This window comes from Lissotriton helveticus, chromosome 5_1, assembly GCF_964261635.1.
Source record: "Lissotriton helveticus chromosome 5_1, aLisHel1.1, whole genome shotgun sequence".
Lineage (NCBI taxonomy): Eukaryota > Metazoa > Chordata > Amphibia > Caudata > Salamandridae > Lissotriton > Lissotriton helveticus.
This window is the reverse complement of record NC_136065.1, coordinates 865453737-865476985: the sequence shown is the minus strand read 5'-3', so window position 1 is coordinate 865476985 and position 23249 is coordinate 865453737.

The following is a 23249-nucleotide window of genomic DNA, read 5'->3' as shown; positions in this document are numbered from 1 at the left end:
TTCGTCAAGGGGGGGCCGAGAAAAAAGGGGGGTCCCAAAACGCGTTTTTCCCATGTTAATTTCCATAGGGCGGTTGGACTCACTTTTAGCTCAAACGGCTGAATGGATTTCCACGAAACTTGGCAAAATTGTAGGGACTGGTAGCCCGATGTGCCTTTGCTAGGTCTCAATATATGTGCTCCAGTGGATTTTGAATTAACGTTCAAAAAAAGATATATATCTGTGACAGCGCTCCGGGCAGCGCTCCGCTTCGCGTAGTTTTCGCGTTTCGGAGCTTTGCGAAGCGAAGCTGATTGGCTCTCCGGTGTCTGTAAACATTCCAAACAGTCCGTAGCGGCCGCCATCTTGTCTCTCGGTAGGATCGAGAGACAAGAGGAGGCCAAAGCGAAGGGGCAAATGACCATAAGGGGGCATAGTAGATGTGGAGGTTTTAAAAGGGCCCCGCGGGGCAAAAAAAAAAAATCGAACGGGTGAATGGATTTGCATGAAACTTGGCAAAATTGTAGGGACTGGTAGCCCGATGTGCCTTTGCTGGGTCTCAATATATGTGCTGCAGTGGATTTTGAGAAATTAACGTTCAAAAAAAGATATATATCTGTGACAGCGTCCCGGGTAGCGCTCCGTTTCGCGTACTTTTCGCGTTACGGAGCTTTGCGAAGCGAAGCTGATTGGCTCTCCGGTGTCTGTAAACATTCCAAACAGTACGGAGCGGCCGCCATCTTGTCTCTCGGTAGGATCGAGAGACAAGAGGAGGCCAAAGCGAAGGGGCAAATGACCATAAGGGGGCATAGTAGATCCTCCCTGACCCCATAGGTTTGATGTGGAGGCTTTAAAAGGGCTCCGCGGGGCAAAAAAAAAAAAAAAAAAATTGTTTTTTTGGGTGGGGTGCGCCCGGTTAGCGTAACGGGAAGCGGACTGGGGAGCGTACTACAAGGAAACAAGAATGATTGACTTTTAACTTGTATGTTTATAGACTTTTTTTTTCTTTTTTTTCTGCTGAGTGACGTCTCGGCCTATCTCCACGGGATGCAGTCCCTACCATCTCGGCGTTTAAGCCCAGGGGGACCGGTAGTGTGGGAGAGATAACGTCTGTTAACGTTCGATTCGAAGGAAATCAGGAAGTGTTGAAAAACATTGTCTGCGCCATCTTGCCTTTTTTCAAATGCCACACTTTTGTCGTGCACGGCAGCCATTTTAGATGCCTTGACCAGACCCACTCTCTGCACGCTGTCGATCCTTAGCATGGCTCCCCACCCTCGCAAGCATCTCCCCCAGGCACTGGTCACCCCCCGCTCTCTGTCTTATGCATGGGCAATAAACCTCCCCCCATCTGCGCTGCTCTTCCCTGAGAATCACACCCTGTGCCCGCCTGACACCTCCCTTTCGCCCTATTCACTACCGCACCCTCTGACACTCCTCTTCCTCTGTGTCCGATTGTCCAGGCCGGTCCCAGGCTATCAGGTAGCCCTGCAGATGTAGTTTATGGCCCCAGCTGTAAAGAATCACCCCTCTTCAAAGGAGTTACAGTAGATCAAGGCCCCCACCCGATGAGATCCGTCACACCACACGCGTTCCTACTATCTGAAAACCATCCTGTATTGTGATTGGGGAGGGGACCGAGCCTGAAGCGGAAGATTCCAGGGATGCCTCTTTGTACATCAAAGTTTTTACAATTATGTGTCACATTAAAAATATATAGCACTCCAACAAAGTAGTAGGATTATAAAACTTTAATAACTTATAAATATATACAACGCAACAAAAACAGTAAAAACATTTAAACATTTTTAGGAAAAAAGAAGGAACAATGGTCAGTAGCGGTCGGTTGTGCGAATAGTCCCAAGGCAGCACAACGTCCTGAGTTCTGGATGGCACCCAGGTGATGTTGCCTGGGTGCCGCACTGGTTTTGGGTATCCTACAATGCTGCTCCGAATAACGGCGTGGGGCGTCCCGGGGGGTGGCTCGTCAGTAGCTGTCTGTTGTGCGAATAGTCCCAAGGCAGCAGAACGCGCTGAGATGTGGATGGCACCCAGGTGATGTCAAGTAAGTTGCCGCACTGGTTTTGGTATCCTACAATGCTGCTCCGAATAACGGCGCGGGGCGCCCCGGGGGGGGGGGGGGGGTGAGGCGGCAAGAACGGGCCTCCCCAGGTGGAGGCTCGTCTGCTGTAGTGGGGCGCCCCTTTACCGTTTCAGTTGCCATTACGCCCGCTTTTGGTACACTGTGTCAAAATCCGCCATTCAGCTGAGTTGCGCCCACTCTTGCGGTGCAGCGATAGGCGGCTGCCACAGGACTCTCAAAATGGCGGCAGGCTCTTTCCTTTTTGGGCCTGGTCCACTGAAATGGCCCTGGGACACCTTGGAAATCGGACGCTTGTCTGCTAGGTCTTGGACCCCATTCTCGAAAGCGTCCCCTCAGCCTTGAGGATTCTACAAAAGTCTTGGGGGCCCCCGACTCCTGCAGGCTTCCGGTGGGGAGCGGCTGCCATGATTGCTCGCGGAATAACCACGACGGAGCCACGAGATGGTGGTGCTCTCATGCTGACGCCAGCTTCAGTCTGAAACATCCAGAAACAAGGTGGGGCTTTCATCGTTTGGGAAAAAAAAAGTTTTCATCCAATGAAAAGTGTTATTTTTAGGTCATATGATCAAGCCTTCCATCATTAGGAAACCAAAAGTAAAATGAACCAATGAAAAGTTTTATAAACAAGTCACATGACCTGTTATGCGGCATAGGGTATAAAAAGCGTAGAAAATCCGTTGGCACGTGAGGCGGCGTCAGTAGCGGCCCGATGTGCGAATAGGCCGAAGGCAGCACAACGCGCCAAGATCCGGATGGCACCGAGTTGGTGTCTAGCAAGTTGCCGCACTGGTGTGGCCATCCTACAATGCTGAAAGTCGGCGTGGGGCGCCCCGTTGGCCTGTGAGTTCGCGTCAGTAGCGGACCGATGTGCGAATAGGCCAAAGGCAGCACAACGCGCCAAGATCCGGATGGCACCGAGGTGGTGTCTAGCAAGTTGCTGCACTGGTGTGGCCATCCTACAATGCTGAAAGTCGGCGTGGGGCGCCCCGTTGGCCTGTGAGTTCGCATCAGTAGCGGACTGATGTGCAAATAGGCCGAAGGCAGCACAACGCGCCAAGATCCGGATGGCACCGAGGTGGTGTCTAGCAAGTTGCCGCACTGGTGTGGCCATCCTACAATGCTGAAAGTCGGCGTGGGGCGCCCCGTTGGCCTGTGAGGTGGCGTCAGTAGCGGACCAATGTGCGAATAGGGCCAAAGGCAGCGCAACGCGCCAAGATCCGGATGGCACCGAGGTGGTGTCTAGCAAGTTGCCGCACTGGTGTGGCCATCCTACAATGCTGCGCCGAAAGTCGGTGTGGGGCGCTCCGTTGGCCTGTGAGTTCGCGTCAGTCAGTGGGGGTTGTTTGAGGATCTGACTGCATTGGAAAGCAATGTGATGCTGTGCGTCGCCCCCAAGATGAAGGTTCCTCGGCTGCAGTGGGGCGCCCCTTGGTGTTTCACTCGCTATGCAGCTGAGTTGCGTGCGCACTTGCGGCGAATAGGCCGAAGGCAGCACAACAATATTTTCTGAATAGAAGACACCACAAGGCGCTGAGATTCGGTTGGCACCGAGGTGGTGTTTAGCAAGTTGCCGCACTGGTGTGACCATCCTACAATCCTGCTCCGAATAACGGCTTGGGGTGCCCGAAGGGGGGGGGGAGGCGGCGTGAACGGGCCTTCCCAGGTGGAGGCTCGTCTGCTGTAGTGGGGCACCCCTTTACCGTTTCAGTTGCCATTCAGCTGAGTTTTGGCCGCTCTTGATGCTACAGCGACAGGCGGCTGCAACAGGACCCTCAAAATGGCGGCCTGTTCTTTGGATTTGGGCCTGGTCCAGTAAAATGGCCCTGGGACACCTTAGAACTCGGACGCTCGAATTTTTTTTCCTTTCCTCTACATGCAAAAAAGGTAAATGCCCGGTACGTTACCTGCCTCATCTGCCACGATGTACTCTCCAGAGGAACCGAAAAAAAATATAGTTATGGTAACTATACCATGCATCGTCATATGGAGAGGTGGCACCGATTAATTATAGTGCTGCACAAAAGAGAGATTTGGAGGAGAACCCCCGACCTGCCAGTACATTCACCAAAGAAGTGGCACTGACAGCATCAGAGGCAAGGGAAACGGTCCCAAATATTTAGAAGAACTTTGGAAAGATTAAAATGACATGTTTAGATTGTGGCAAATTAATTTCATGTGGACAGATGAGTGTTACTCTAATAAATACAGCATATGAAAATCATCATAGTCGATGGTTGGTAGAGACATTTTGACTATATCCTGGACCTGCCCGTCCTCGCCCAAAATGGCGCCGGAATAAATGGGACTCGTAACTCCTTGTTGTGTACTGGTTGCAGAACCATGAAATCACGAGATACGTATGCAGTTTGAAGCACATGGCGGGCGGGGACGAGAATTGATTGAATATTTCGACATCCCTATTGATATTAAGTTCTGATGTGTTATTGATTACTGTACTATTGAAAGTTCGAATTAACGTCACCCATGGTACTTGCCCGCAAATGTATATCTAGATAATTTTATTGTAACTGGCTCTGTCGTATTTTAATTATAAAATGTACGTCCACCGATTCCGCAACTGTTAGACACCTTAGTTCTTGCAACCTAATGGCCCGCCCGTTACGTTCCTCTACAGTGTAAATGTCTACTCATCATATACGATTACAGTTTGCTCCGTGGCCGGCCCACGTGGTTATAGGCCCGTATTTGTATACTGACATTTTCACAATAAAGGTTTTTAAAAGAAAACATGGTAGTAGTATTTACATTGGTAAAGTTTTTAATAATAGTCACTGTTTTAGAATCAGTAAAAGGCAAGTGAAATAAAGCAGTCCAATTACATGAAGGGTAAAAGGTATAATACGCAGGAACGCAGTAAAGATAAATGGTCAAGGGCTGTTGTGTTTCTACTTCTGCAACATAAAGTGATCGATAAGAATCTGATATTCAGGCGTATCGGCGACTAAGACAGCAGGCCGAGCCTCTTTTGCTCAACGGCTCCGTCATGGGACGAAGAAACGCCCTTTTTCTCGAAAAAGGAATATATTTTACTTGCAGGACAGTTGTAAATTTTCCGGGAAAGTACATTAGCCTGGAACATTATAACATATGTTTAAGAAAAAATAATGTTGGAAAGTAATAAAAAGCGTTATTTTTTAGGTTATATGACCAAGCCTTTCATCATTAGAATAAGAAAAGTAAAATGAACCAATGAAAAGTTTTATTAACAAGTCACATGACCTGTTATGATTACGTTACGCGCTGCGCGCCGCGCCCCGGATCGCTTCCGGGAAGCTGCGCTTCGCCCACCGGAGCACTTCCGGATGCGCTAACGCGGCGCGTCGTATGACGCATTACGCGACAACGCAGGTCCAGAATATAGTCAAAATGTCTCCACCAACCAGCGGTCGGAACACAACCCCTTTCAGCAGGCTAAATAGTACTGTTAAATGACAACAGAAGGGACAGGCAACAAGAACCATCAGTCAAAGAGGGGAGGGCAAGTTCTTCTCTACCGGGTCACGTTGGGGCGCTACCGGAACTGATCGAATTGGTAGTCTACAGTGTTTCTGGATGTTTCAGACTGAAGCTGGCGCTAGCATGAGAGCACCACCATTTCGTAGCTCCGTCGTGGCCATTCCACGAGCAATCATGCTAGCCGCTCCCCACCAGAAGCCTGCGGGAGTCGGGGGCCCCCAAGACTTTTGTAGAATCTTCAAGGCTGAGGGGACGCTTTCGAGAATGGAGCCCAAGCTCTAGCAGACAAGCGTCCGAGTTCCAAGGTGTCGCAGGCCCATTTTAGAGGACCACGCCCAAATCTGAAGAGCCGGCCGCCATTTTGAGAGTCCTGTGGCAGCCGCCTATCGCTGCACCGCAAGAGCGGGAGCAACTCAAGTACATGGTGAGCGAGACGCTGTAGTTGAAAGAGCGGGCGGTAAACAGCTGAATAGCGGAAGAGGCACAGTGTAGCAAAAGCGGGCGGAATGGCAACTGAAACGGTAAAGGGGCGCCCCACTACAGCGTGTCTTTAGGTGAAACGGATTGTGGGACAAGGTCAAGAATGGAAGAGTCACCAAAAGGCAAAAAGTTCCGCTTGACCCCGGGAGCCGGCCACCTATGTCGGGGGCGATCTCAGGCCACACCAGGGCAACACGACTTGCGGAGGGGGCCGGAGCCAAGCGCCCCCTCCGAGTCCGCGCCATGACACCGTCCCTCGGGGGCCTCCGTCAAGCGGTTCAGGGTGGCACCGCATCACATTGTTTTCAAATGCAGTCACGTCCTCAAACAGCCCCCACTTACATTGAGAATAGTGAAGCTGTAGCAAGTGCAAATAGGCTTCAGACAGTGTTACAAGCACTCCTCAAAACTTTGAACTATCAGAGTGCATGAGTTTCATGCTCGATCGATTGAGCTAGCCGGATCGGGCAACAAAAAGTATAAAATAGTTATGTAAATAGTTATTTAATAAAATGTTTTACCCTGTTACTTTGCTGGTGTGTTGTATATATTTGTAATATTTGCATAGAGTTTATCGTTATTTTGGGCGGGGTGGGTGGCGGAGCCGAGCTGTCTTGCAGCCATCATGGTGTGGAGCTCAGTTCATCTCACTAGTTTCGTATTTCTCATGAGGGGTTGTTCCTAATGTTTCTATTTTAGCGAGGTCAAAAAGAGATCCCATTAGTGGCCTACTGATTTTGCTCGATTCCTTTTGTTTTTTTACACGATTTTTCACTATCTGCAAAGACTAAACAGAGTATTGCGACTCTGTGCTTGTTTGTAAATAGAGAATGAACCAAAGAGAAACAATTCTAAAACAGTAAATGCTTGGATAACAATCAATCAAATGGAGAGAGAAGCAGGCACGACGGATTACAACGGGGGCAAAGGCCTGCGTTAACTACCCTTCACTATCTGCAAAGAGAGAGTACTCCTAATAGAAATGAGGGGGAGGGGGGGCAGCATTCAAAGCAGATCAGTGTGCATAAACAAGAAAATGTTTTTACTTACCACGTACTTGACATTCGACAGCTTATGATATTTGCTATTAAAAAACCATTGAAATTCACTGAAAAAACCATAGGCTAGAGACCATATATAGTTAGGAATTAGCATTTAAAAAACCTTGAAAATTCACTGAAAAAACCATAGGTTATAGACCATATATAGTTAGGGATTAGCATTTAAAAAACCTTATTTTACTCACACAAAACCATTGAAATTCCATATATAGTTAGTTGCACTAACTATATATCGCGCACCCGCAATCCACTGCTGATGATGTCACATATTACATCATTCATGACATGGTCAGTGACATCACTGATGACATCACTGATGACATCTCAAATGACATCACTGATGACATCTCAAATGACATCACTGATAACATCTCAAATGACATCACTGATGACATCTCAAATGACATCACTGATGACATCACTGATGACATCTCTTTTGACATCAATGACCACATCACTGATGATATCATTCATGTGACAATACAATGCATCTCCTCACACTTTAATATAACCTCTGTTACACCCAGTGTTAAATACAGAGTATAATTTTTGAAACCATTGACACACCAATATTAGTTACTACATACGCACTCAGTGATTCCTATGTTTACACACACATTCACTCATTCACCCATACAATCATTCATACATACAATCACTCATCTTTACAACACTATCATATGCACTCATACACCTATACAGACTCTCACACTCTGTCACTCATCCATGGAGTTACTCACACACCTAGTCAGTCCTGTAAAGAATCAATCACACTTCCATTTTCTAATCTATACAGTTAAACATAGAGCACCTTACATTTTGAAACATATACTAACACATACTTACTCTCTTATACAATCATTGATACAAGTACACATTGATCTGCACAGAGTCACACACCTCCCAGCCAGCCACACACACACTCAGTCTCCCATACAAATACTTGGGCAATCAATCAATAACCCATATAGTTACTCATATAGCTACTGATCAACACATGCAGCAGTTTACAGAACAACAGACATAATGATGCACACATTAAGACAGTTTAGTCACTAACCCATGCACTCAGTGAGACACATTTAATCACTCACTCATACATTCAGTCATGCACCTACTAAATCCTTCGTCCAGACACTTATACATCTACTCATTCTTCAATATGTAATACATATTTTAACTTTACAGAAACATACAGTCACTGGATGATGTCATCAGTGATGTCATTTGAGATGTCATCAGTGATGTCATCAGTGATGTCACTGACCATGTCATGAATGATGTAATATGTGACATCATCAGCAGTGGATTGCGGGTGCGCGATATATAGTTAGTGCAACTAACTATATATGGAATTTCAATGGTTTTGTGTGAGTAAAATAAGGTTTTTTAAATGCTAATCCCTAACTATATACGGTCTATAATCTATGGTTTTTTCAGTGAATATATATATATATATATAGACAAACATACACAGAAAAGACACTTACCTGCAAAATACTTACATTTACTTGTGATAAAAAATGTGTGGTTAAGGCATATGCCTTATAATGGATGTGTGGTAAAGGTAATGCGTGGTGATGACCCCGTTGTAAATGCTGTTTTCCCATCGGCAGACTTCTAGATACTTTAGAAGGATTTATTGGACATCAATCAGGTAGGTCCTTGTATAGATGAACAGATAGATCTCACTAGGTGTAGATGTGAACAGAAGCTCAGTCCAGATCTAACTGTGTCAGTGATAGCTCCCACAGATCCTCCATACATCAGTGTTGCATGACATCATAGTGCCTGGCAAGTCTCAGAAGGCAACTATGTATAAGCCCAAAAGTATATCTTCCAAAAAATAAGGCACAGGAATTTGTGCTTGTGTTACTATACACTGCGGGGCTTATTTATGAGAGCCCAACATCACTTTTTTACCACGTAAAGTGGTACATGCGTGACACGGGGCTCTCATAAAAATGTATGAAGCCACGCAAAGCCACCCTGAGTGTCTGTGAGTGGCCTCATAAATAATGAGTAAGGCAACGAAGAGCCAATTGCTGAATCCGCTTACTCTGCACTTCATTGGAGTTGCAATGGAACACCCGTGGAATTTGACGTCAACCCAGATTTACAAAGTGATGTACACCTGGAGAAGCATCAAATCAGTATGCCCCCGAGGTAAGGCAGAACGAGGAGAGATATGGTGAGTTCTCCTAGTTTTTTCCCTCTTTCCATGTGTGTTGCATTCTCGTATGATTGTTTTTGTGCAGGAAGGTGCCCTTTCTTGCACAAAAACAATACTGCCTGCAACAGAGGCACCCTCTCACCAAAGCATATGTTGGCACTAGACCGCCAAAATGGTGCCAGTGCAGGTAGAAAGGAATGCACCGTATTGCTTAAATACAGTGCATTTCTTTCTGAGCATTCTCTTTGGTCTAGGGGAGCACATCAAGGTACATTGCTTCGCTGCCCTAAGCCAAAATGCCATAAATGAGGGCCTGCATTTGTGCATTCATAATGGAGAGAACACATTTCTGAGACGTCTAATAGGTTTACCTCACTATATTCTCTCCTTTATAATGTACAAAGAGGTAAGTCTCAGGTGCACATAGGATTGTATGAAAATGCCACTCATATTTTTGTGGTTGTTCCTTTGGTCTAACCCTGCTGTGGGTTTAAAAAGGGAAATTATATCTGATTTCTTATGATGAAACAGGGGGTGCCAAAGTTAAAATATATCGGGGTCATAAGACGGGACCTTGGATATCTTTTCCCCGAATCAGAGAGGACTATGAATTAGAAAAAATGGATAAGTGCTTTTTGGGGGTGGACCCAAAGGAGAAGAGGTACAAGTAAAATAAAAAAGAGCTCTTAGTTCCCCCTGAAAATGTAATTGGGACGGAGCCATACCTGACATGCAGGTGCCTAACTTTTGTTAGGGCTCTGGGGTTGCACCCCGTTGAAATTCTTACACATTCCTATATACATATTAAATAGATCGATTTATTTTGAGATAATATTATATCTCTAAACAAATTGATTCATGTAAGTCCGGGCTGTCTTTCCCAGGCTGCTTGTCCCACCTCACTCTGAAGCAGGAGACGGAAGCCAGGAAAAAAGATCAACTTTAAGAACTGTGATGCACGATGCAGGAAACACCGTTCTAAAGCCCTTCATTTACATTGTGGATTATTGCAGGGTCCACTGTAGGCCAGTGACAGTTTTAACGTCATGATTTCGGTCGTCGGAGCCTTCATCACTGCATGCAGTCAACGGTCTGTCATTCACAGGCGTAGATCCCATCCTTTCCCATTTGTCACACGTGGGAGTGGATGCAAGCACGTGTGATTTGGTGCCTTATCCTCTGTAATGGTAAGTATTATAATGCTAATCTTGAGTTATGTACATTTTGCTGAGACCCCTTACCAATCTAACCTCCCCCACTTTGACACCACAGGCCTTGGCTGCACATCACGGGTCCCTTTAGAAGTGGAGCTGCTTCATCTATTCCCCCCGTGAAATTGATCCAAAATACCAGCAGGGTTATTGTTCCTTTGCGAAGTTGATTCAAATATTTTGTGAGCACTCACTTTAGTTGCTGACTGCCAGTTCATTTGTGCATTTAATTTAACCTGAAATTGCCCCTCATCTATATTATTGTTTGAGAGTTGCATTCCCCTCTCTGTTAGTATGAGGTCCCCATACCTTTGGCCCTACCTTGCAGCAGACATTAACTTCCAATTTGATTTTAGGTTGCAAGGTGGCCTGAGCAGAAAGCATTTCATGTTCAAATTAAAACAAAAATGCCAAATGTCCTTATCTGCACATAATCGTTGAAAATACCTTTTGCCTCAGCTCTTTTTCTTTTTTTACTTACAGCACAGTAAAGTAACCCTGACTAAACAGTGGCAGGGGGAAGTTTGTAAATGCTTGTTGAACTTTATGACAGAGTATTGATCACATAATTAAATGCTTTTTGTAAAACTGTAGGTGGCTAAGTGAGTTAGACCTTCACTCCATTAGTAGTCTGCTGGTTCAGAGCACTGAACATGTGCACCGAGGTAGGGTTACAGTGAAATGACAACAAGTGGTAGCTTAGAAAGATGGATCTGATAGCCACAGAATGCTTCATGGGCATGAACAATGGTTGGTATACCCCTGAGAATTAAGAAACGTGAGTGACTGCCATAGCCTCACATTTAACTCCAGATTTTATTAAACTTATTTAGTGAACTAGCAAAAGATGGCTGCAGTATTTTCCTCCTTTTACCAACATCAGCTGCTTGTAACGTAAGATAAAAGTAAGAATTACATATGTAAAACATGGCAGACCTGTCTGTGAACATGCACACATATTCTTATTCATGAAACCTGTGTGGCGGCAGTGTAGGGAATATCCAAATCAAGTGGAAAGGGAGAAATATGTACTTATAGTTGACAGTTACCTGCTGTATTATATTAAAACTGTCCCTATCTTCATGTCCTTAACTTTAAAGCAAAAAACATGGATTGATTTACAAAAAATGAATGTTAAAAACGTGATAGCAATGCATGCCAGAGATTTAGCTCCTCTCTTTTTTCACGTTTTACTTAATCTTGCATTCCCCAAGAGTGTTAGCTATTTCATCATGCTGTGTTTCTGTATTATTTTGAGCATCTTATTACTCTTGTATAGTTCATACTTTGCGTTGTGTCAGGTGTTTATGAGGGACTTTGAATGAGAGCACTAGCACTGAGGCTGAAGGCAAAGCAAAGTGCCTGTCAATGGCTTGGCCTCTCTGCAGAGCACACAGAACAATGGTCATGTATTCCAGTTGCAATTGAAAGTCTATGAAAATGTGTGTGAAGAGGGTACAGCGTTGTCAAAATATTTTCAAGGCAAAGGCAAAAGGAAATAAAGTGCTTAAATGTGAGTGAGTGCAGTATATGTTTGAAAGTGGTGATGGCAGGGAGATGCAAGGAAGTCCATTCAGGAAAGAATGAAAAGAGGTTGCTGAAGAGGAATGAGAGGTGGTTGAAGATGTGCAGATGGCCGAGATGTGCAGAGAAAAAGGGCATACATATCTCATATAAAGAGCACATAACTGAAGCCCGAAACCCCTTCCACAGGCCTCAATACTATTTAATTCACAGACACGTTTTCAGAAGTGAAACATTTCAAATGTTAATTATTCATAACAAATCATTGTTATTAACTCATTTATCTTAAACAGTTAACAAAAATTGACAAAGCCAATCGAACTGACAGGTTGTAGGTGTATCTCAGTAGTTGTGTTATATATCTAGTTGCAATTACATCTCAGAGAAACCAAAATACTGATAGGGTGGCACACTATGGGAGTCAGAAATTTATTTTACATGTTCCCTTTTAGAGAGCCCCCACTATTTTCATTCCACTTAAAGACCTGTCTGCACATATTTCTATATGATTGATTGCAGCGAGCAGCTGTTGGTGCTTCCCGAAGCCTGGTTAGAGCGTTTTCTTGCAGATGCTGCATGCAGTGCAAGACACTGGGCAAGCACACGCTTTGAAAGGGCCTTTAGTTATCATGCTGTACAATTGCAAATTACAGTAACTGTTGAACATATAAATGCAGTGATATATGGGGCAGTTTTAATGTATTTAATATTTCAAGACTATCTGTTCCACTGCTTTATAAAGCATGCTTTATCACTAAATTAATTTGCTTTAAAATGCAACATTTGCCAATCTTTTTTAAAAAAAATTCTCGGAAGGAGAACATACCCTGGACCCTATGTTTGTCCATTAAGCTTGCTCGCTACATAAAAGTCATACCCAACTTTTATACTTCACCACTTTCAAATGTCACCAGCCGCCACTGATTACATGGTTCCATAGTTCCCTGGTCTGATTCAGGTTTGGTATTGCACATGACCAGTTGTCACTGTCAAGTACTCAATCAACTTACAAATCATTTTGTGTTTGTGATAACTTATCCTCCAACATGGGTACACGTTTCAGCTTTTTTTGTAAACCTTAATCAGTTCCTCATAGAAGATACATTCTCCCAGTTAGCAGATCAAGACAAATCAGGGCTAGTCGTATTGCTATTTTTTTTATATCTACCCACATCATAATCAGGGAATTTTTGGTTGGAAATATAATCTATGAACAAGGTGCCCTTGGTTATGACAACTTGTATAGTTTTTGTACTCTTTGTTGGACAGTGCCCTGTTTTTAGAGAAATCTATTGCTTTTAATATAAACTTAAAAGGGTCGTGCATCCCACCTCCACTCTTTCATTACTTCTCATCGGTTCCTGAGCGTGTTACTTACCTTTCCTCCATTTCTGTCGGCTGTACCATATTTTCCTGCATTTACCAATGCTTGTTCCTTGTCTACTTCTTTTATCATTTATCCACCACCTAAATCCTGTTAACAGCCAGTTTGGTGGAGCAATGTTTTCATAAATGTACTCTTGCAGCATATTTATTTAACACGGGAGAGATTACGTGATTTGCGTAGAATCACAGGATGTTGCGCGGCGCCTCCAAGACTTGAACCAGGGTCCCCAGCTCTTGAGTTAGCAGGTCTGGCCACTTCACCAAATCCTCTCCACTCACGTGTTATCCATCAGGGAGCTCTTTCCTTCTCCTGTATGATGATTGATGAAAACAGCTCTTTCTTCCTTACATAGGCGAACACGATGCATTACCAATGCTTGTAATGTATAGAGCTTTATTACAGTCCCCCTTGACCTGCTATGTTGTGAGAAAGTTTCTTATTTAGGCTGTAGGTATTGAAAGCATTTCTATGCTTCAGGTGTTTGTGAATTCTGTGAGCAGCTCAAGAATTTGTGAATACATACGGTTTGATTAAAACCTCAGTTCTTGGCCTATTACTTTTCTAATTGTAAAATCGTGTATTATCTGTGTCCTCGTGTCGAATGTTCATGTCCTTGTTCTTTTATTTTTTAGTAGAATGTTTTATCTTCCTTGCATGGCTTGCTGTTTATTGGATCACCTCCATAAATAAAATAAACAGTTTTTCTTAATTGCTTAACGGGCTCATTGACTTTGCCAAATCAATCCCGCTCAGGGTTGGGCTTTCAGCAGGTAGTGAGGTTGAACAGTGAAGGCTCACTCTTGCAGGTTGGAATGGGATAGAATGTTTGGACCAGGTATCCTTTGATGAGTTGTATGTATGCAGGGTGTGTGTGTTGTGACTCACAGGTTGCCACCACAGGTTGGCACCACCCACAGGATGAAGTGAAGTCTCAGCAAAGGGCTGCACGATAATGCACCTTCACACAAAGGTCTGTGCAGCAACAATACAAGTGTTGATCAGAGGTCAAATGCGTCTTCACTCTATTATTGCACCATGTGGCGCTATGTGGTTGCAGTCTTGTCAAGGCTGGACAGTGGTCACTGCCCTCCAGTTTTTAGAGACTAACGACAGAAGCTCCTAATAGCACTTCACTTGATAGTTGGGCCCAGGCAATGATCTACATGCCAAGAAATCTACCTCAATTTCTTCAGATTGCTGTAGCTTAAACATATTTTTCCTGAGACCTAGGGTATAATCCTTTCTCCTTCAGGTTAGACGGCCAATGTTCCTTCCTGTGGTAGCCACATTTCATTGCACATGTGTACAGAGGTCTTCCAAGTTATACAGCGGACTCTAACTAAGCTATGTGAGTCGACTTATATTTAGAACCAGCTGCAGTTGTGTGGTCCAAGGCCAAATGAAATTTAAATCCTACGTTGTACCTAAAGTGTTGAATGGAATCAATAATTGTTAAGTGTGCCATCATTTAGGTTTTGTGACATTCCATGGCAACCAGCTACAACTACGTTATGCTTCATTCACTGGGTATAGAAGGCATCACATAATGTCCACTATATTTTGTAGAATCGAGCCAGGCAGCGTTCTGACCAAGAAGTGACCATTTCTGTGCCCTTCTCCTCCAGCAGCACATGGCAGAGAATACAGAGGTTGGCAGGCAGATCATCAATTTTGTGCCGGTACTTGGCTTTCGCAATGCCCTTGGCTGAAGTTTTCTGTTCAGGTGTGGCAACTGTCGCACCACAAGATGGCTGAGGAAAATGGGTTAGTGCAGGGAAGACCCGCATAACAAACCCTTCATGCGTTATTCAGATTTATGTATTTTAAATCAGGTTTAAACTGCTGGCTTTACAATGGTTCCTGAAGAAAATGATACACACAAGAACAGGGCAGGGCGGCAAGGCGTTGAAGGGAGACATCATGCTCTGAATAACAAAACCCTCTGAAATATCTTACAACCTTCAATCAATCAATCAGGGAAATTTTAAGCGTGCTGACTCATGAGGGTTTCAAGGAGCTGGGGTTGGGGGGTGGGAACAGCTCCGGTCAGTTGAAGAGCCAGGTCCAAGAGTGTCTTCCTACAGATGTGCTGGGTGGGGGCGCGCCTGATTGTGATCGGCAGCTCGTTCCAGGTCCTGGCCGTAGGAGAAGGTTCTTCCACCCATTCTTGCTCTGTTGATGCACTGGGGTTCAGCGAGGTTGGCAGTTTGGATGTTCCTTGGCTACGTGGAAGGAGATTCTGTTGTTGAGATATTGGGGTACAGTGTTGAGTAGGCATTTGTAGGCGTGGGTGAGTATCTTGAAGGTTACTCTTTTATCGACGGGGAGCCATTGGAGGTTACACATGTGATGGCTGATGTGTTTGTGTCGAGGGATGCCGAAGACGAGTCTTGCTGCGGTGTTCTGTATGGTCTGGAGTTTGGGGAGCAGAGACTTGTTGATCCCGGCGTAGAGGGCATTTACGTAGTCTTTTCTGTTGCTTATGAGTGCGTGGGTGACAGTCTTTCTTGATTTGGGGGATCCTTTTGAAGGTCTTTCGGAAGATGCAGAGGGTGTTGAAGCAGGTAGAGGCGACAGTGTTAACTTGTCGGGTCAAGGAGAGGGAGGAGTCAAGTACGATGTTGAGGTTTTGGGCATTGTCCGTCGGGGGTGAGGGGCTGCCGAGGGCAGTGGGCAGTTGTCCCATGCTAAGTGGGAGGGTCCGAGGATGAGGACCTCTGTCTTCTTCGAGTTGAGCTTTAGGCAGCTGCTGCTCATCCAGGATGCAACGTCTTTCATTCCTTCCTAGAATGAGTCTAGTGGTGATGGGGTACTTGGTGAGGGAGAGGATGAGTTCGGAGTCGTCAGCATATGATACTATACTGAGTCCGTACTGTCTGACGATGGTTGCGAGGGGGGCCATGTAGATGTTGAACAACTTGGGGCTGAGCGACGATCAATGGGGTATTCGGCAGTTGATTTCCATGGGTTCAGAGAGGAAGGGTGAAAGTCTGATTCTTTGGGTTCTGTCGCAAGGAAGGAGTGGAGCCAGTTGAAGGCGGTTCCCTGAATGCCGGCTTCGTGGAGTCTTGCAGTGAGTGTGCAGTGGGAAACGGTGTCGAAGGCTGCACAGAGGTCGAGTAGGATCAGGGCTGCAATGTGTCCTTGGCAGAGGAGAGTGCGGATGTCGTCTGTGGTGAAGAGAAGAGTGGTCTCCATACTGTGGTTGCTGCGGAATCTGGATTGGGAGGGGTCGTAGATGGAGTTTTCTTCAATGAATTTCGTTAGTTGGATGTTGAAGGCCTTCTCAGTGACTTTTGCCGCGAAGGGGAGGAGGGAGATGGGTCGGTAGTTCTTGAGGTCCGTGGGATCTGTTCCAGGCTTTTTGAGTAGGGGTGTGACTTCTGCATGTTTCCAGTCATCGGGAATTGCATTGTAGTTTTCGAGCGATGGCGACGGCAGCTCTGTGGAAGATGTGCGGGGGCAGGGGTCCATGGGGGCCCCTGAGTGGATGCCTTTCATGGTGGATGCGGTGTTGTCGGTGGTGACTGGGGTCCAGGAGGAGATGGTGGGCTGGCTGGCATTGCTGGAGGGTGGAGTGGTTTCGGAGTCAGGTGTCTGGTCATTGAAGTTGTCCTAGAAGCCCTTGATCTTCAGTTGGAAGTAAGAGCCGATCTCGTTGCAGAGGTCCTGGGAGGGGGTGATGTCCATGGTTTCGCTGGGGGTTTTTGTGAATTCCTGGATGATGCTGAAGAGTTCATTGGAGTTGCTGGAGTTAGCGAGGATCTTGTTCTGGATTAAGGTCCTTTTGGTGGATCTGATGTGTTGGTGGAATTCTGTCATGGTGTTCTTGTAGGTGGTGCGGTCTTCCGAAGATTTGCTTTTTTTCCAGTTCTTCTCGAGGCATCTGCAGGTGGACCTGGATTTTTGGAGGTCGGCGGTAAACCAGGTGGCCTTCCAGGGGCGCTGTCGGTCAGGGTTACGTAGGGGTGCGAGCTCATCTGTGCAGTTGGAGATCCATCTGTGGAGTTCTTTGGCTGCGAGGTTGGCATCTGTGAGGTGATAGGGGCATCGTGGTTGCGGGTGGAGTTAAGCTGTTCCTCAGTGATCTTGCTTGGTACCTGTACACATACTAGGGACCCCAAACCTATGGTACTCCAGGCATCATATATCTAAGCAGCACTCATACACATCTCTTGACTCAGTGGGAACCAGTAGGCCACGTGGAGACAGACTGAACAGAAAAACAGAGAGAGAGAGTGAGTGTGTGTGTGTGTGAGAGAGAGAGAAAAGATTGGCAGTCTCTCCATCAAAATAAAGGTAGAAAGATCTGTCATATTATTTTTCCGATCATTTTTATATGATAACTTTTATTTCCCAGTCCAGATGTTATTTGTTATGTATTACTTTTTAATTCTTCATAATTATATATCTGTTTCTGATTTCTACGTATTGCTACTGCCTTGCAAATATATTTCTTTTTATCTAAAACAATAAAATATTTGAACACACGACTAATAATCGCCATTGCTTAGTCAGGTCATGGCCAGGTCATCAGAACAGTAGCTACACATAATACAAGGAGTAGCACTATGGCCGGACACATCTTCCCAAAGCACTTTGTTGATAAGTAGCAACCAAACACACATAGTACACCTGCCGGGAGCGTCACCCCACTGCTTTTAAGCAGTGCCAAGTAGAAACATAACATGATAATAACTTAGAGTTACTATCTTTTTATGCTTCATGTCTTGCTGCTTTGTGGGAGGGTCGGTAGGGCTGCTTTGCTTTTGAAGCAGGGGAGGAGTGGTTTGCCCACTCCTAAGTGCACAATGACTGTTTAGTTGGCCCTCTCGGGCCGCCCAAAGCAGTCATGCACACTTTCCCCTTTGTCCATGCAGGCTGCATTACAACCTGCATTGAGAACATTCCCCCCACTACAGCCCCCGGCTGAGTGCTGTGTCACAGCGCTCAGACCTACCACAAAGCTTCATTGCAGCGTTGTGATTGTCTGAAGGGAGGGAGTCTGGCTGCCTGTTTCCTGTTCCTGGAATCGGAAGCAGGAGAGCAGGAGCAGGGCCAGACAGAGACGAGGGTCCTGGCCTCAAGATAATTTTAAAAAAAATGTATTCCCCTTCACAACCCCCTTGTGACCCCCCCCACCGTAACCCCCCCCCACGCCCTTCCCACCACCCACAAGCCATGCCGGCCGCGACCAGTTTAGATTAGTTAGAAGAAAGAAGCTAGAGATAAATGGATATTTATATAAATAAACTTTCATAGTTTCAATATAACTAGAATGCTATATTATTTTGTCTTGTTTTCTCTTCTTGTAAATACCGTTAACACTATTTTGTTTATTTATATCATAGTTACAAGTCGTATTGTGTGCAGTAGGATAGGATTTTGATTTGATTAAATCTTGAAAGCATAATCCTTGATTCCTGGTGCTCTTATGTGCACCTATTCATTATGAAAGAGGATTTGGGGTTCCACTAATTATCCCTGTAATGTTCACAGGACTGATCATTACCTGGAAAGTACCTCATTCAAGAATTGCTCAGTGGAATGGGCACACAGGTTTAGCTTCCTTTGGTGCAGCAGGTACACTGCCACTCGGGCCCAGAGGCCTTAGCGGTTCACTGAACCCTGAGTATTGCTTTATATTATAGTTCAAACAGTGGCCAGGGGCCCATTTCCTTCCTTATTGTACGGCTCATGACCCAACGGCTACACCAGTCATTGGGAAGTTGTTGCAGTCAATCATATTTTCTGTCTCGAGTTGGCATATTGACTAAGTCCTTGATGCTAAGTAAACTTATCATGGCTACTGCATCAGCAACTTTCTATCCTACAAAGAGCTAAAAAGGCAGTTGGAACACAACTCGATAGGTGATAGCACAGTTGGGATTTTTGTTGCCAACTTTAGTGCCACAGACAAATCATGATGATAGTGTTCTGAATTTTAGTCAGCATTGAAAGATAAACCAATCAAAAATAAATACTACTCCACCAAAACAAGCTCACTTGCAAAACATTTTGCCTAATCCCTCTAACTAAAAAATGAGTAGGCTACTGTACTTGACAAATATATTTGATGCCCTCCTACCTCAAGTATCTACATCCCATATTACCAACACTCAAGCTGATAGAAGTCAATATAAAAAAAATTACGTAACTGTAGACTGTGAAAGGTACTGTTTAAAAGGAACTATTTAACGACTTCAAATCTTCACATTGCCTTGTTCGTTATACAAATTTCCTAACTGCGTTGAAAGTGTATACTGCATAAATGCTTCAGGGTGCCATTCAGTCAGGAGGGACAAGGCCTTTATATTTTTGATAAAAGCCTGTCTGCTAATAGGAAAAAAACAAAAAAGTAATGGGTGAATTACTTGAATTAATATCAGCCACTGGTACTCAGGGTTGCAATACTGTCCAATAAACTGATGCCCACCATGAACCTCAGTTTTGGTCAATTTAGGCCTGTTCAGTAAGATCCAGCTTGAGTTCTGTGGTGCAGTGTGCACAGAGCCCATGGCTAAGCATACTCATTGCATTTAGGGCATCACACTGACAAAAACGAAATGGTGTTGGAGGGTGTTAGAAATTGAATTCTGGTTAGCTGAGGTATACACCCTGTCCAGGGAGGAATCACCGCTCTAGTCAGGGTAAGCTGGATACACATTAAAATAAAACCAAGCTCACCCTCTAGTAGCTAGGCACAGAGAACTCAGGCTTATATAAAGAGGCAATGTCTAAAGTATTTGTGCAACACACACATATACACAGTAACACAATGAATACACCACAAAAAGACTCCACAGAGGTCTATAAAAATAAATTATGATATTAGATCAAAACAAGACTAAAAGAACAAAAATCCATTGTAAAATGCAAGTAGAGATATTAAATTTTGAAGGAATGAATGCAGTAAAGCGCTTAAAAGCAAGTAGGCCTAAAAAGGTAACTTTAGGTCACGCTGGACCGGGGCAAAGTCAAAGGTCGGGCTGCCTGCAATAAGGCACTGGTTGGCTACAGGAAGCATGCAGGGCCTTGTGAACAAAGTACCTTTCCTGGTGGCAAACAGTGAGATGTGACGATGTTGAGTCCCGCAGGATGCATCGATCTTCGCCATGCAATGAAGACAATGCATCAGTTCCAAAGACCGGTGCCAATGTTGAGAAGTGTCAAGCAATCCACCGAATTCTACTATGCAGTCGAGGGGATGTGTCGATCTCACCAAGCTGAAGGGTTAGACCCTCTCTTTCCTCCTGCCTAGGCAAGGCTATCAGAATGCAGATGTATGTAGATATGTACTATCCTTCCTGTGTTGTGGCTGGTTGTTATTACCATTCCAAACATACGAAACATGAAAAATATACGCTTCTCCGATCAGGAATTACAGCTTACAAGTATTTTAGGGAATTCCCAATACCAACCCATTTGAGGAGTAGGCCTCACAGTAGTGAAAAACTAAATAGACTGTTTGTCACTACCAGGACATGCAAAACATACCTATATTCCATTTACACAGCACCCCTGCCCATTAGGGCTACTAGGGCCTACTGAGACTGAGTGTTTTGACTGCCAAAACCTGAGTCCACCCACTCTATTCTTAGCTGGTGGACAGTCAGTTTTCCAATGGCGGTGGCCCTGCTGGCTATGACGTCAAAAAACTTACTCCGATGGCTGATGGAGTAGAAGGCTGCTGGAGTAAGGACATCCACGCCTCTTCCTATTAGGAGTGCATAGCCTGGTGTCTTTTTATCTATTTGTCACTCCCAGGTTAAACCTAGAGGCCAGGGTTAGAAAAAAAGAATGACTCCTAACAGAAGGCAGATGTCCACCAAACCTGCAGCTCCTTCATAACTGCCATGATCTCTGAAGGGAAAGATATCTCCACTGGGACAGCGATGATCTCTAAATCTGGTGGGCAGTAATCTGTCAGGTTGGCAGACTAACTTACTACACCACCATGAAATGACCGCGGGCCAAACAATAAATAAAGCCCTTAATCAGACTGGAATTCTGCCTGATTTCATGTCTCGCCTCAGGCAAATATGAACCCTTGAGATTTAGTGGCACGGGTAGGCCCCACCCACAGAGGGGTCACCCATGCAGCATACAGTCATCCTATGTGTGTGAAGTGACATGTTTGAGCTCCCAGTGCTGGTAATTAGGCAACTGCATGACGTTAATAGCCAAATCATTAATTCTGAGTGATACAGCAATATTGTACACTGTCATTTGATTAACAGTATTCAGGGACATATGAGGCTACATTTTGGAATTAGAGTTAGCTCCGTCGTGTTGCTCTGCCTGCCATGCTCCCCTGAGCTTTACGCAAGGGGCATATCCCCGCGGAACCGGGGTGAACTTTACCTGATCTGCCATCACACTAAAAGTGGTGTCTGGCATATAAACTCACCTTCCCATTCCTGGTTGTATTCTACAAGTAATTGCAAAAGGGACTGAATGCACAGAGGGGGTGAGGCTGAGTCCAGAGCGGCTGGCCTGATTATAATCTTGTGCTTGCCTGATCATCGTTGCCTGTTCTGGATCTACGTATTTATCACTGTGCTGGTGTGTGATGAATGTTTATGGGGCAGATAGTACACAATTCTACTTTTCATGAGACTATATTTCCAGCCCTAACCAGCGGACCCTGTGGCAAGATGGTGGTTTCACCAGATTGTTGAACATTGACAAAGGACTAACTTTCTAGCCCAAGAAAATCACAGAAAGTAAAGGAGAACTCTGGGCCATTTAAATCTGCATGGAAAGTAGGGTACGACCCTATTCCAGTTACATACAGGTGGGGCCATCTTAGAATGGTGTCTCTACACTGTATTGGCAAGCCTTTACACAGATCTCCCATCAAATCTTCTTTTCTTTCACTGGTGCACTAATCACTATCTAGTCACCTTCTAATTCACTTACTATACGGCCGAATAGAATCAACTTTGGAAGCTGTTATCCCAAAACTAGTCTAACCTTATAAATATTTAAGCCGCATAAATGGTGCCCATAGTTAGCCCTTGAAAACCCCCTCCCCAGCTTCTAACTCTTACTGTGGTCTCCCTCGCCACCATGGCTCCAAATACCCCTAGCCTCAAAGGAGGCCTGCTATCAGGGATGGGTTACAATGCTTTTAAGATTGCATACCCCACTAACCTATCGAAAACTGCTGCTAAAAACTTCAATCATAATCTTCTCAAAAGGCACCTGGAAATGCTTATCTTCGATACATACTTTTGTATATCTAAAGGCATCATCCTTAGCGACCTAATCTTCCTCACAATCAGGAAAACCCAATGGAGAAGAGCCTTCACGTCCATGCTCTGTGCCAAACCAATCATCAGATCAAAACCAAGAACAGTTTGACAAATTCTTTATGAGGATTAAAAATTCAGGGCCTTTTTATGAGAAGTGACTCATTGCAGCGTGAAAACAGCAATGCGTCACCTCAGTGCGCTCTCCTTGCAAAATGACGTATGATCATATTTACGGTATGACTCATCATGGCGCAAGGAGTTACAGATACGTCAGTATTTCTGACGTATCTGTGGGCGCAAAAGTGACGCATTGCTGGGGTGTGTCTGAAAACAGATGGAACTCCAAGCAATGTGTCCAAGGGCCTGCGTCAGTTTTACGCATGCTGTGAGGGAGGTGTAAGACATTGACGCAATGGCGTCCTAGAAGTGGCGCACTGAAATCTCACAGATTCCAAGGCTCCACTTCTACAATCAATCAATCATATAATTTGTAAAGCGCACTACATACCCACAAGGGTTTCAAGGCGCTGAGGGGTGGGGAGGAAAGGGGTGCTGTTGCTACTGGTCGAACAGCCAGGTCTTGAGTTGTCTCCTCA